This window comes from Gigantopelta aegis, chromosome 10 (genome assembly GCF_016097555.1).
Source record: "Gigantopelta aegis isolate Gae_Host chromosome 10, Gae_host_genome, whole genome shotgun sequence".
Classification (NCBI taxonomy): domain Eukaryota; kingdom Metazoa; phylum Mollusca; class Gastropoda; order Neomphalida; family Peltospiridae; genus Gigantopelta; species Gigantopelta aegis.
In genome coordinates, this window is record NC_054708.1 from 36,986,947 (window position 1) to 37,002,441 (window position 15,495).

Genomic DNA, 15,495 nt, shown 5'->3' on the forward strand with positions numbered 1-15,495 from the left:
GGGTTTCAGGTACCAAATTAACTGACTCTCTTACTTTAGCACAATCACCGCCCGAAAAGGTTCATGCATAAATTGATTGCTTGGTTTTGTTATTTTAATTTTAAAGAACTAAAAATACATAGTTAAAAAAATATAACTGGATTATGTAAGCTTTTTCCATATTTACACCAAGTTCAAATACCTTTGAAGCATAAAGCATGGGGTCACTGGTTGTTATTAGTATTACTATATATATATATATATCTGTGTGTGTGTGTGTGTGATTCACCCAGGAAAATTCCTCACATTTTTGCTCTTATTTTAGTATAAGGGTGGGATGGAGCTTAGTGGTAAAGCACTTGCCTGATGTGTGGTCAGTTTAGTATAAGGCGGGATGGAGCTCAGTGGTAAAGCACTTGCCTGATGTGTGGTCAGTTTAGTATAAGGTGGGATGGAGCTCAGTGGTAAAGCACTTGCCTGATGTGTGGTCAGTTTAGTATAAGGCGGGATGGAGCTCAGTGGTAAAGCACTTGCATGATGTGTGGTCAGTTTAGTATAAGGGCGGGATGGAGCTGCATGATGTGTGGTCAGTTTAGTATAAGGGCGGGATGGAGCTTAGTGGTAAAGCACTTGCATGATGTGTGGTCAGTTTAGTATAAGGGCGGGATGGAGCTTAGTGGTAAAGCACTTGTCTGATGTGTGGTCAGTTTAGTATAAGGGCGGGATGGAGCTTAGTGGTAAAGCACTTGCCTGATGTGTGGTCAGTTTAGTATAAGGGCGGGATGGAGCTTAGTGGTAAAGCACTTGCCTGATGTGTGGTCAGTTTAGTATAAGGGCGGGATGGAGCTTAGTGGTAAAGCACTTGCCTGATGTGTGGTCAGTTTAGTATAAGGGCGGGATGGAGCTTAGTGGTAAAGCACTTGCCTGATGTGTGGTCAGTTTAGTATACGGGCGGGATGGAGCTTAGTGGTAAAGCACTTGTCTGATGTGTGGTCAGTTTAGTATAAGGCGGGATGGAGCTTAGTGGTAAAGCACTTGTCTGATGTGTGGTCAGTTTAGTATAAGGGCGGGATGGAGCTTAGTGGTAAAGCACTTGTCTGATGTGTGGTCAGTTTAGTATAAGGGCGGGATGGAGCTTAGTGGTAAAGCACTTGTCTGATGTGTGGTCAGTTTAGTATAAGGGCGGGATGGAGCTTAGTGGTAAAGCACTTGCCTGATGTGTGGTCAGTTTAGTATAAGGGCGGAATGGAGCTTAGTGGTAAAGCACTTGCCTGATGTGTGGTCAGTTTAGTATAAGGGCGGGATGGAGCTTAGTGGTAAAGCACTTGCCTGATGTGTGGTCAGTTTAGTATAAGGGCGGGATGGAGCTTAGTGGTAAAGCACTTGTCTGATGTGTGGTCAGTTTAGTATAAGGGCGGGATGGAGCTTAGTGGTAAAGCACTTGTCTGATGTGTGGTCAGTTTAGTATAAGGGCGGGATGGAGCTTAGTGGTAAAGCACTTGTCTGATGTGTGGTCAGTTTAGTATAAGGGTGGGATGGAGCTTAGTGGTAAAGCACTTGTCTGATGTGTGGTCAGTTTAGTATACGGCGGGATGGAGCTTAGTGGTAAAGCACTTGTCTGATGTGTGGTCAGTTTAGTATATGGGCGGGATGGAGCTTAGTGGTAAAGCACTTGTCTGATGTGTGGTCAGTTTAGTATAAGGGCGGGATGGAGCTTAGTGGTAAAGCACTTGTCTGATGTGTGGTCAGTTTAGTATAAGGCGGGATGGAGCTTAGTGGTAAAGCACTTGCCTGATGTGTGGTCAGTTTAGTATAAGGGCGGGATGGAGCTTAGTGGTGAAGCACTTGTCTGATGTGTGGTCAGTTTAGGATCAATCCCCGTTAGTGGGCCCATTGGGCTATTTCTCATTCTAGACAGTGCACCACAACTGGTACACAAAAGCCATGTTATGTGTTGTCGTCTGTGGGATGAATCCTATAGAAGATCCCTTGCTACTAATGGAAAATATAGCAGGTTTCCTCTCTAAGACTATATGTCAGAATTACCAAATATTTGACATCCAATACTGATAGTGTAAATAATAATTCTTGGGTTATAAAAACTAAAAATGAGCAAATAAAATCACTGTCTTAAAATGGGTAATTTTGCTATTCAGATTCCAAGAAATCATGTCTAAGGCAATCTAAATAAAAAACGAAACATGTTTGGGTTATAATAAATATTATGCAAAATAATCCCTAATATAGTAACCTTGTTTATAACTGGCTAATTTTGTGAATCAGATGCCAAGAAATCGCATTTAAAGTAATCTGATTAAGAAAGTGTCTGCATGATCCCAGACCCCCATAAATATCTCAGGTGCTGCTCGCTCGTGGGCAAGGAACATCTTGGCTTGCTTACTAACAACCCTGATCATTGCCCAACCCTCCATAATATGGGTGAGATATGGTGCATTTAAGGCCATCTAACTAAAAAAATAAAACATTCTTGGGTAATCCTTAAAATAGTTTGTTTTTTTGTTTTTTAAATACTGACGTTTTAAAATGGCTCATTTTGCCATTCAGATGTAGTCAAATCAACAACAGATTATAATTAAATTTCTGTCACATTCATTACAACAAAACACCATCCCATTGGTCCAGATATAGCCATGGAACGTTTCTTCATTTCTTGATGAATGCAAAAATTACGTCGTCAGGGAATATCATATCTGATGACGTCATTTTATATGGGCAAGTGGTCTTATTGAGCGTTATTGTTTATGGACCAAAATAATTCAAAATAAAGTGTTGTTATTAGCAAGTATGATTCATATTTAATTACAAGTATTGTCTGTCATTTCTTTTACATTCATTGGGGTATGAAACAAAAAATCAATTGCAAACTTATGTGAGAACGGCTTCGACGATTCACACAATTTGAGGTTGATTTTTTGTGTGATTTATAACTTGATGAAAGTAAAAGAAATAACAGACGATGATATGGGATGCAACGATATGGCCAAAACCATATCGCGATATATTGCAATACAGCAAACCCATATTGCAATATGTATCACAATATAGTTAATATTATTTAATATTTATGTTTCTTTTTCATATGAAAGCAGAAGGAATACATATCTGAATGAGCTTTGTTTATTATAACATGCTAGTTCATATTTTTCTTTAAGAAAATCAGCATGATGTGATGACGTCAACAATTGGTGCACTACAACTCTCCTGGAATGTCAACCAAATGAGGTCAGTGATATAAATTAAAATTGATTATGATATTAAACTCGCTACCATTTCTAAAGCTCGTGAAATTTATTTCACTTGGGACATGAACATGATACGAAATATACGCAAATTTAATATCCTATAAATATATTAAAATTAATATTGATAGAGCTATTAATTCACTTTTAATTAGCTACTGTACAATAATAATTATTATTTTTTTAATACTATATTACTATTAGATTGTTAAATGAAAATGTAAATGTTGAGTATTATATTTCTTCGGTTACTAGTCATTTTGTACCAAAGTCATTTCGTACCATCCATTTCATAACATAGTTTATTGTCATTTCGTACCATAGTCATTTCGTACCATAGTTGTTTCGTACCATAGTGTTTTGGTCATTTCGTACCAGTCATTTCGTACCATAGCCATTTCGTACCTACTTTTTACCATCTCGTACCATAATGTTTGGTCATTTCGTACCATAGTGGTTTTGTACTCGGTATCTTATTTTTTTCATGGTATGCCACTTCTTATTTTTATTGTTGACGAATAAACGTTGACGTGTAAACATACCTTGTAAAGTGTGCAAAGGTTTAAATGAACATATGTATATTGCCACTGATGATCATTTCATATGATACGAGACTCCCCCAACACCCCATCTTATATAGGCTTACGTCCTTAGCCCACTGTCGACAGATTCTCTACCTATGCTTGCCTTATTGCTGTTGGATAAACAATCGTTATAATCAACAGTCACGTCAGTATCGATGTAGAATATCACTGTGTGGTCTAGTCTATGATTAAGTATAGCAAAATATACACGATCTTGAAATCATTATAACTTTATTTCACATTTTATAACAAAACAGAACTACACTCAAGCTACAGTTAAAACACTTTTGAAATCACTAGCGTTGCGGTGTCAGTCATCAGCAACATGCACCAATCTGGAACAGGTTTTCAACAGGCGACCGACGCTGATTTTCCCGTCACTATAAAGTGCCCAATTTTCGAAGAGTACCTTTTGTGTGACTCTGGCACCCTTCCTCTTCATGGGTAATTAAGGTTTTTCTGAGATCAGCTTGTCTTAGAAGATCTTGATATGTTATTCGAACACAAAGTGCTAGCTGGTAATTAATATAATGATAAACGGAAACGTTTGAAGATAAAAGTAATAAAAGTAATATATCATCTTTTTCTTGTTATTTGTTTGTTTGCTTGTTTCTTTCTTAAGGATGGGGATTCAATATAGCTGCATTAGCCTAATGTTTATTTTTTAAATCAGTAATTCGACATTTTACTATCAGTCAACTAAGCTGCACAATAAATGATTGAGGTACGAAATGACCAAGATACGAAATGACCAAACAGACATGGTACGAAATAACCATGGTACAAAATGACTATGGTACGAAATGACCAAATAACTATGGTACGAAATGATCAGGGTACGAAATGTTAAAATTGGGTACAAAATGACTATGGTACGAAATGACTATGGTACGAATTGACTGGTTACCATTTCTTCATACATTGTCAAATTTAGACAAACTACTTTGTTTAATTATCCCCCATTTTTTTGCAGGACATACATGCATAGCCCAGTTTAAAGCACAGTGGGTTTAGGATCAATCTCCATCAGTGGACCCATGGGGCTATTTCTTGCTCCAGCCAATGCACCACGACTGGTACCGGTATATCAAACACTGTGGTATGTGTTATCCTGCCTGTATAAAAGATCCCTTGCTAATAATGGAAAAATATAGCAGGTTTCCTCTCAAAGATTATATGTCAAAATTATCAAATGTTTGACATCCAACTGCCGATATTAATAAATCAGTGTTCTCTAGTGGTGTTGTTAAACAAAACAAACGTTTTAACTTTTCAGAAGGCTAAAACGAAACACTAAACACTAAACACTAATTGGCATACAATGAAAAAGCAGTAACATTTTTCATAAATAACAGCACTTGTATTTATAAATATATCTATTTTTAAACAATTACTTTGTGAAGAATGAGTATTTCCAAAACATTCACGAAACCCAATATTTTCATCTAACAGTGTGTGTTAGGGATTATTCAGTAGGCAGAACCAGCAGAATTCAGTAAGCTATACTGCAACATGCATCAGCTAACCTGGACATGGTTATCTGTTTAACTAGCGGTAATACACAAACTTACCCTAACAAGTGTTTAGCTGTGCATGAGGAACTGTTTCTCCTCCCACCTAAACAGTAAATTGGTTGGGCACCGATACAACCATTGTTCCAATAAAGGAAAGGTGTAGATGTTGCACAGTATGGGTATTTACTTCTTGACATCAGAGGTAACATGTAGATGGGCTCTCCCAGCCACTGTCTGACATGCAGGCCACTGGTTGTGGGCCACAAATAGAAACAATCTTTCTTACAGCAGACTTGCATCTTGTCTCTTTAGCAGATGTAAAATATATACACACTAAGAAAACCAGTGTGAAGGGGGAGGGGGGAGTGAAATACAACAGAGATAAAACAATTCAGTTCATTTTTTAATTTGTTCTTCATATTCTTTAGGTCTAAACTTCATAGTTTATATATTAACTTACTATTTATATAAATTCTTCAAAATAATGCAGCTATTTTGAAAAAATAAATTACTAACAATCTTAAACAACCATTCTGGGAGTACTTCTAAAGCATATATGTCTCCTACCAGGTACAACAAATGTTATCTTCTGAATTCAAGGGCCATAACTATGACATTTCGGCTTGCGGCCATTTGCCCCCCCCCCTCCCCCTCCCCCTCCCGGACATTTGTCCCTCTGCTTACTGAGAATCCGGTCATTTGCCCCCCCCCCCCCCCCCCCATCTGGACATTTGTCCTCTGCTTACTGAGAATCTGGTCATTTGCCCCCTCCCCCCTGGACATTTGTCCCTCTGCTTACTGAGAATCCGGTAATTTGCGCCCCCACCCCCCACCACTCAATATTTTTCAATTTGTTTTTAAAAACATGTATGCTTGTGTAAATTATTTAATATTTGTCTTAATTATTGCAGCTGAGATACATGAAAGTTAAGTAAAGTTTGTTTTATTTAATGACGCCACTAGAGCACATTGATTTTTAATTTTATCATCGGCTATTGGATGTCAAACATATGGTTATTCTGACACTGTTTTTAGAGGAAACCTGCTGTCGCCACATAGGCTACTCTTTTATGATAGGCAGCAATGGATCTTTTATTTGCACTTTCCACAGGCAGGATAGCACAAACCATAGCCTTTGTTGAATCAGTTATGGATCACTGGTCGGTACAAGCGGCCTACTCTTGCGTCCATAGTTGCGTCACCAACTCTACCGGTGACACAAAATGAGACGCAGGACCGTCAAAAAGCGGAAGGCGGAAGCGTGACCACCAGGACACCGCCTAAACAACCGCAGCCACCACCCGAAGGTGCAGAGTCCGGAGACACCATGGAACCCTGGACTTTGCACGGGAAGCTGAATCGACGCTACACCAACTGCTTCATCTTAGACGCTCCCAACACCAAAAAGCTGCTCACTGTTCCGAGATGTAGGAACTTTGAGGACATGCCCAACGGACAGGGGGAGTTTGAGCTACATCCAGTGACGTTCAAGGATGGACGAACAGCTGTGTGCGTAACATACCATCTGGACAGCCGCTACAGCCAGGCTCTACTGATGAAGAAGGTGTTCAGCAAACAGTATCCTGCTATTTCCAGACTGCTAGCGAAGCCAGATATCCACCAGCTGATCCCCCAACTGGACACGAGGGTGTGGCTCTCCTCCCCCTAGTCAACCTTATCTAGGACAGGTAACCTCCTTTTTTGGGCTTAGCTGGACTTTAAAACTTGCGGCCGTGGCTCTAAATTCTTATGTTTATTTTTTTATAAATAGTCCCAACGTACTTTACTTTGGCACCCGTTCAATTGCTCAAATCACCTTAAAAACTTTCAGGCCAAGCAGTCAAAACTACTTTTGGATTTAATTTTAGAGTCCAGACATGGCTGGATGCAGTTATTCTCATTAGACTTAGCAGAAGATAGGTTTCACCAAGGAATCGAATTTCAGCCAATGACAGCTTGGCTCCACTTGGTGTCTACTAATCGGTCCGCGCTCTCGCTGGACTTTACTAAATGGCTTTTTGCCAAATTCTGTCCACTTCAAACTCAATCCCCCCCCCCCCCCCCTCCCCGGAGTTAGTCACTGGCGAAGTCAGAGATTAAATCCGAGGTGGGCGTGCCTGAACCCCAGTGGATATAGGCACGTAAAAACTGGTGTCAGTCAGTCAAGTGGTTTCACCTACCCATCGAGCCTTGCGGAGCACTAGTGAAAGTGGCTTCATATTGTGCAGGGACAATGACTGTGTTACACTTATTGATTAGGGTTAATTAGGCTAGATTAAACAAAGTGGCTTCATATCGTGCAGGGACGGTGACTTGTTACACTTACTGATTAGGGTTAATTAGGCTAGATTAAACAAAGTGGCTTCATATTGTGCAGGGACGGTGACTTGTTACACTTACTGATTAGGGTTAATTAGGCTAGATTAAACAAAGTGGCTTCATATTGTGCAGGGACGGTGACTTGTTACACTTACTGATTAGGGTTAATTAGGCTAGATTAAACAAAGTGGCTTCATATGTGCAGGGACGGTGACTTGTTACACTTACTGATTAGGGTTAATTAGGCTAGATTAAACAAAGTGGCTTCATATTGTGCAGGGACGGTGACTTGTTACACTTACTGATTAGGGTTAATTAGGCTAGATTAAACAAAGTGGCTTCATATTGTGCAGGGACGGTGACTTGTTACACTTATTGATTAGGGTTAATTAGGCTAGATTAAACAAAGTGGCTTCATATTGTGCAGGGACGGTGACTTGTTACACTTACTGATTAGGGTTAATTAGGCTAGATTAAACAAACTGTTAGGGTTAATTAGGCTTTAAACAAAGTATTGTGCAGGGACGGTGACTTGTTACACTTATTAGATTAGGGTTAAACAAAGTGGCTTCATAGTGGCAGGGACGGTGACTTGTTACACTTAATTAGGGTTAATTAGGCTAGATTAAACAAAGTGGCTTCATATGTGCAGGGACGGTGACTTGTTACACTTACTGATTAGGGTTAATTAGGCTAGATTAAACAAAGTGGCTTCATATTGTGCAGGGACGGTGACTTGTTACACTTACTGATTAGGGTTAATTAGGCTAGATTAAACAAAGTGGCTTCATATTGTGCAGGGACGGTGACTTGTTACACTTAGGCTGTTAGTGGCTTACGGCTGATTAAACAAAGTGGCTTCAAGGAAGATTACACTTACTGATTAGGGGTTAATTAGGCTAGATTAAACAAAGTGGCTTCATATTGTGCAGGGACGGTGACTTGTTACACTTACTGATTAGGGTTAATTAGGCTAGATTAAACAAAGTGGCTTCATATTGTGCAGGGACGGTGACTTGTTACACTTACTGATTAGGGTTAATTAGGCTAGATTAAACAAAGTGGCTTCATATTGTGCAGGGACGGTGACTTGTTACACTTATTGATTAGGGTTAATTAGGCTAGATTAAACAAAGTGGCTTCATATTGTGCAGGGACGGTGACTTGTTACACTTACTGATTAGGGTTAATTAGGCTAGATTAAACAAAGTGGCTTCATATTGTGCAGGGACGGTGACTTGTTACACTTATTGATTAGGGTTAATTAGGCTAGATTAAACAAAGTGGCTTCATATTGTGCAGGGACGGTGACTTGTTACACTTACTGATTAGGGTTAATTAGGCTAGATTAAACAAAGTGGCTTCATAGTGTGCAGGGACGGTGACTTGTTACACTTACTGATTAGGGTTAATTAGGCTAGATTAAACAAAGTGGCTTCATATTGTGCAGGGACGGTGACTTGTTACACTTACTGATTAGGGTTAATTAGGCTAGATTAAACAAAGTGGCTTCATATTGTGCAGGGACGGTGACTTGTTACACTTACTGATTAGGGTTAATTAGGCTAGATTAAACAAAGTGGCTTCATATTGTGCAGGGACGGTGACTTGTTACACTTACTGATTAGGGTTAATTAGGCTAGATTAAACAAAGTGGCTTCATATTGTGCAGGGACGGTGACTTGTTACACTTACTGATTAGGGTTAATTAGGCTAGATTAAACAAAGTGGCTTCATATTGTGCAGGGACGGTTCATACTGTGTTGTTACACTTATTGATTAGGGTTAATTAGGCTAGATTAAACAAAGTGGCTTCATATTGTGCAGGGACGGTGACTTGTTACACTTACTGATTAGGGTTAAGGGTTAGGCTAGATTAAACAAAGTGGCTTCATATTGTGCAGGGACGGTGACTTGTTACACTTACTGATTAGGGTTAATTAGGCTAGATTAAACAAAGTGGCTTCATATTGTGCAGGGACGGTGACTTGTTACACTTACTGATTAGGGTTAATTAGGCTAGATTAAACAAAGTGGCTTCATATTGTGCAGGGACGGTGACTTGTTACACTTATTGATTAGGGTTAATTAGGCTAGATTAAACAAAGTGGCTTCATATTGTGCAGGGACGGTGACTTGTTACACTTATTGATTAGGGTTAATTAGGCTAGATTAAACAAAGTGGCTTTATATGGTGCAGGGACAGTGACTTGTTACACTTATTGATTAGGGTTAATTAGGCTAGATTAAACAAAGTGGCTTCATATTGTGCAGGGACGGTGACTTGTTACACTTATTGATTAGGGTTAATTAGGCTAGATTAAACAAAGTGGCTTCATATTGTGCAGGGACGGTGACTTGTTACACTTACTGATTAGGGTTAATTAGGCTAGATTAAACAAAGTGGCTTCATATTGTGCAGGGACGGTGACTTGTTACACTTATTGATTAGGGTTAATTAGGCTAGATTAAACAAAGTGGCTTCATATTGTGCAGGGACGGTGACTTGTTACACTTATTGATTAGGGTTAATTAGGCTAGATTAAACAAAGTGGCTTCATATTGTGCAGGGACGGTGACTTGTTACACTTACTGATTAGGGTTAATTAGGCTAGATTAAACAAAGTGGCTTCATATTGTGCAGGGACGGTGACTTGTTACACTTATTGATTAGGGTTAATTAGGCTAGATTAAACAAAGTGGCTTCATATTGTGCAGGGACGGTGACTTGTTACACTTATTGATTAGGGTTAATTAGGCTAGATTAAACAAAGTGGCTTCATATTGTGCAGGGACGGTGACTTGTTACACTTATTGATTAGGGTTAATTAGGCTAGATTAAACAAAGTGGCTTCATATTGTGCAGGGACGGTGACTTGTTACACTTACTGATTAGGGTTAATTAGGCTAGATTAAACAAAGTGGCTTCATATTGTGCAGGGACGGTGACTTGTTACACTTATTGATTAGGGTTAATTAGGCTAGATTAAACAAAGTGGCTTCATATTGTGCAGGGACTAGATTAAACAAAGTGGCTTCATATTGTGCAGGGACGGTGACTTGTTACACTTACTGATTAGGGTTAATTAGGCTAGATTAAACAAAGTGGCTTCATATTGTGCAGGGACGGTGACTTGTTACACTTACTGATTAGGGTTAATTAGGCTAGATTAAACAAAGTGGCTTCATATCCAGCAGGGACGGTGACTTGTTACACTTACTGATTAGGGTTAATTAGGCTAGATTAAACAAAGTGGCTTCATATTGTGCAGGGACGGTGACTTGTTACACTTACTGATTAGGGTTAATTAGGCTAGATTAAACAAAGTGGCTTCATATTGTGCAGGGACGGTGACTTGTTACACTTACTGATTAGGGTTAATTAGGCTAGATTAAACAAAGTGGCAATTAATAATGTGCAGGGAATTAATCTAGGATGACAAAACTCCCTATATGACATGGGGTCCCAGTCAGATATTAAGAAAATCACTAATCTCTCCAACATGGAAATTATCACTAGTAACAGAGGTTGTATTACTGTTGTTTCATATTAAAAGGGGCAAATTTCAATTTTGGCGAACCATTTTAAATTATGCGTCAAAATACCATCAAGAAATTATACAACAATTTCTATTTGACTTTAATTTGCAAATTCAATAGCACAAAACCAACTTCTCGCCTGCTACCAACCTTGGTCAGGCCAAGTACTTGTGTTCCCTTACACATGCCTGTGCAGGTGACCCCCTCTGCTACCCCCACCACACAACTCTTTCGTGTCCTGGAATGAGGAGCCAGTGTAAGCAGCCACCTGCATCCAAGATAGGTGTGTGCTACAACAGCTTGTTCTGTATGTGCACGTTACCTCACCTCACTTTTTGTTTCATTTACTAATGTGATATTGTAGCATGTTATCAATGTTCAACAATTCTTCTGAATTAAATGTCTTGCCCACCTTGAGTCAGAGTTGCTCAGTTGCATCCATTGATGTTCGGGGGGCAAGACGTAGCCCAGTGGTAAAGCGCTCGCTCGATGCGTAGCCGGTATGGGATCGATCCCCATCAGTGGGCCCATTGGGCTATATTTCTCTTTCCAGCCAGTGCACCACGACTGGTATATCAAAGGCCGTGGCATGTACTACCCTGTCTGTGGGATGGTGCATATAAAAGAACCGTTGCTGCTAATCAAAAAGAGTAGCCCATGAAATGGCAACAGCGGGTTTTCTCTCTCAATATCTGTGTGGTCCTTAACCATACATGTATGTCTGACACCATATACCCATAAATAAAATGTGTTGAGTACGTCATTAAATAAAACATTTCTTTTTTTTCCATTGATGTTCGATTATGTCAATGTAGTGTGGTTATTAAAATTTAAAATGTTTTTATTTAGTTTATAAAAGAAATAATTTAATATAAAAATCATGATTATTCTATTTCTTAAAAAACAATCCTTTAAAACAATTCTTTTTTAAATTAACTTTAAAATAATAATAGCAACAATTTGCTTTCATTCATAAAGTTTCATTTATTTAGAACTTTCATAGTTTGTGAGAAATGGACTTAAATGGCAAAACTTAACACCGGGTTAAACACTAAAATATTTTAATTCTTTTTAAATACATATTAATTTTTAACATGAAGATGAACATGCATGTGCATACATGCAGGCCCAAAGGTAAACAAAGTTCCATTAGTATAAGTTTCACAGTTAATGAAGCTAAACACAAAAACTATATAACAAAGTAACGTTAAAACCAGACAAACATTCTTTTTGCCAAGTTGTAGTCTAATATCAACAGTTCGTATAGTTCGTAAAATGTTTATGTTTCTGCATTCTAAACCTATTTTGGCGGCCATAAAAATGCATAAATCTCTCTAAATTGTAGGCCACCACCTTAAACAAATGCTAAGGAGCTATTTTGGGGAAAACTTTCATGGAGTTAACTATTAAAATATATATCAGCCATTTCCCTATTTTGGGACAATTTCAAAAGAATACTATATTTTTCTTTGACTTCAATTCATGTTTTCTAGCAAAGTAGATATACTGCAAAAAATAACACCTCCACCCCTTGGATCGCCAGCTGAAATGTCATTGAAAGTTTTCGCGTTTCATGAACAAGTTTACTATTGTAGGCATTATGCAAGATTATGTCAGTCAAATATTGACGTCATTCGAATTAAAACAGTTTTGTCAGTTACGAGATGCCAAAATAATTGTCAGATGAACACAGTCATTTATATATCTGCATTCTTTTTGCATTTTTCACAAATGTAGAGAAAATATTAAGATGAAGTTGAAAAAGTTGAAAGTAAAACATTGTTAAACATAACATTTAAATAATTATGGTTACATTTATGTCAGGTTTATTGTTTACGATGCCAAAACAAGGGTAGCACAATTAATATGAGAAAATGTATACATGTGTATATGTGTGTGTGTGTACTGTGTGCATGTGTGTACCATATGTGTGTGTAGTGTGTACTGTGTGTGTACCATGTACATGTACTTTGTGTGTGTGCACGTGTGTACTGTGTGTGTATGTGTACTGTGTATGTATGTACTGTATGTGTGTGTGTGTGTGTGTGTGCATGTACTGTGCGTGTACATACTTGTACTGTGTGTGTACTGATGTGTACTCTGTGTGTGTGTATGTATACTGTATATGTGTACTCTCTGTGTGTACTGTGTGTGTACGTGTACTGTATATGTGTATTGTGTGCGTGTACTTGTAGCGTGTGTGTTTACATGTACTGTGTGCATGAACTGTATGCACGTATACGCGTATTGTGTGCATGCACATGTGCATGTACATATACTGTGTATGTGTACTGTATATGTGTACATGTACTGTGTATAGGCGGGTGTGTATGTGTAATGTGTGTACCATGTTTATGTGTACTGTATACGTTTACTCTGTGTGTGTGTGTACATGTACTATGCATGTGTACTGTGTGCATATACGTGTACTGTGTGCTTGTACTGTGTGCACATGTACTGTGTGCATATATGTGTAGTGTGTGCATGTATGTGTACTGTGCATGTGTACTGTGTGCACGTGTACTGTGTGCATATACGTGTAGTGTGTGCATGTACGTGTACTGTGCGTGTGTACTGTGTGCATATACATGTAGTGTGTGTATGTACGTGTACTGTGCACGTGTACTGTGTGTACGTGTAGTGTGCATATATGTGTAGTGTGTGCATGTACATGTACTGTGCGTGTGTACTGTGTGTATGTGTACTGTGTGCATATACGTGTAGTGTGTGCATGTACGTGTACTGTGCACGTGTACTGTGTGCATACGTGTACTGTGTGCATGTGTGTGTACGTGTACTGTGTGCATATACGTGTAGTGTGTGTATGTACGTGTACTGTGGGCGTGTACTGTGTGCATATATGTGTAGTGTGTGCATGTACGTGTACTGTGCACGTGTAGTGTACACGTGTACTGTGTACACGTGTACTGTGTGCATATACGTGTAGTGTATGTATGTACGTGTACTGTGTGCACATGTACTGTGTGCATGCGTGTGCATGTATGTGTACTGTGTGCATGTATGTATACTGTGTGCGTGTACTGTGTGTATGTGCATGTACTGTACTGTACTGCACTGCATGTGTGTGTGTGTGTACTGTGTGTGTGTGTGGTACGTGTATGTGTACTGTATGCATGTACTGTGTGTGTGCATGTAAGTGTACTGTGTGCGTATCCCAAGTGTGTCTGTATGCATGTGCATGTATTGTGTGTGTGTGTGTGCACGTGTGTGTGTGTGTGTGTGTACTATGTGCATGTGTTTGTGTGTGCACGTGTAAGTGTACTCTGTGTATGTGTGTACGTGTACTGTGTGCGTGTTTTGTTTCAAATGCATTTTATTTTGTTTTTCAAAAACCTCAAATCCAATATCCTCATTCAGTTACATTTATTACCAATACATCATTTAGTGTCTACATGCTTAATGTACAATGAAACAACAATGAATATTTCACTGAATATTTTCTTATAGAAATAACATTTCTATAATAAAATATTCAGTGAAATATCGATTGCATTATTTTTACCTCAGTACATGTACATAATATATATACACATTTTATGTTTTTTTACCACAAAATTCTACAAACTATTCAATTATGCAAGGTAAACATTTATTTTTTCTATCATCTTGGCCTTAACATAATTACTCACTAGTAACAAACAACCTTCTTCTACTCACAAGTAGAGAATTTAATGTTCACTATTCACTTCTTTCATCATCATATAAAATTTTGATGTGTTTAACAGTGAAAATTATACCAAATATCCATTGTTAAGTCAGTGCAATCTTTAAAAAAAAAAAACCTTATCCTTAATTAAAGTGTCTATGCTTTTGCAACCATCACCGACCTCAAGCTAAAAGTCAGTACATCAAACTGGTGCAAAAAACCCCACAAAAAAACCCTATCCTCACAGACGAGTCCACCACAGTCTGGTGTTAATCATTCAAAGCTGTCAAAATGTTTCAGCAACACCACTCTAGCATAAACTAGCAGACAGCCAGCCTGTGGCCTGTCTTCCATATATTATCCTTCTTTACCCAGTTTGCATTCAGTTCTTGCATAAATCATCATAAGAAATAGATAAGCCACCAGATTTCGGTAGATAAAGCTGATTTATCACATACCAAATCAATAATGGAACATAATATAAACACCACCCCAGTGTTTTATCATCCATTTCAAAAGACACACTCAGCAAAACTAGCTATTCCACAAAAGACCAGATGAAATTATATGGTTGATAGTACCGGTAAACCGATTTCAATGACATGCTGTGGTATCACTAGTGTATTTGTGGA

General features: G+C 38.5%; 1 protein-coding gene across 2 annotated transcripts in view; it reads right to left on the minus strand.

The window, feature by feature from the left end:
* Window positions 1–15,495, minus strand: part of LOC121383577 (rap guanine nucleotide exchange factor 1-like) — a 102,122-nt gene that overhangs the window by 69,197 nt on the left and 17,430 nt on the right. The window lies entirely within an intron of this gene.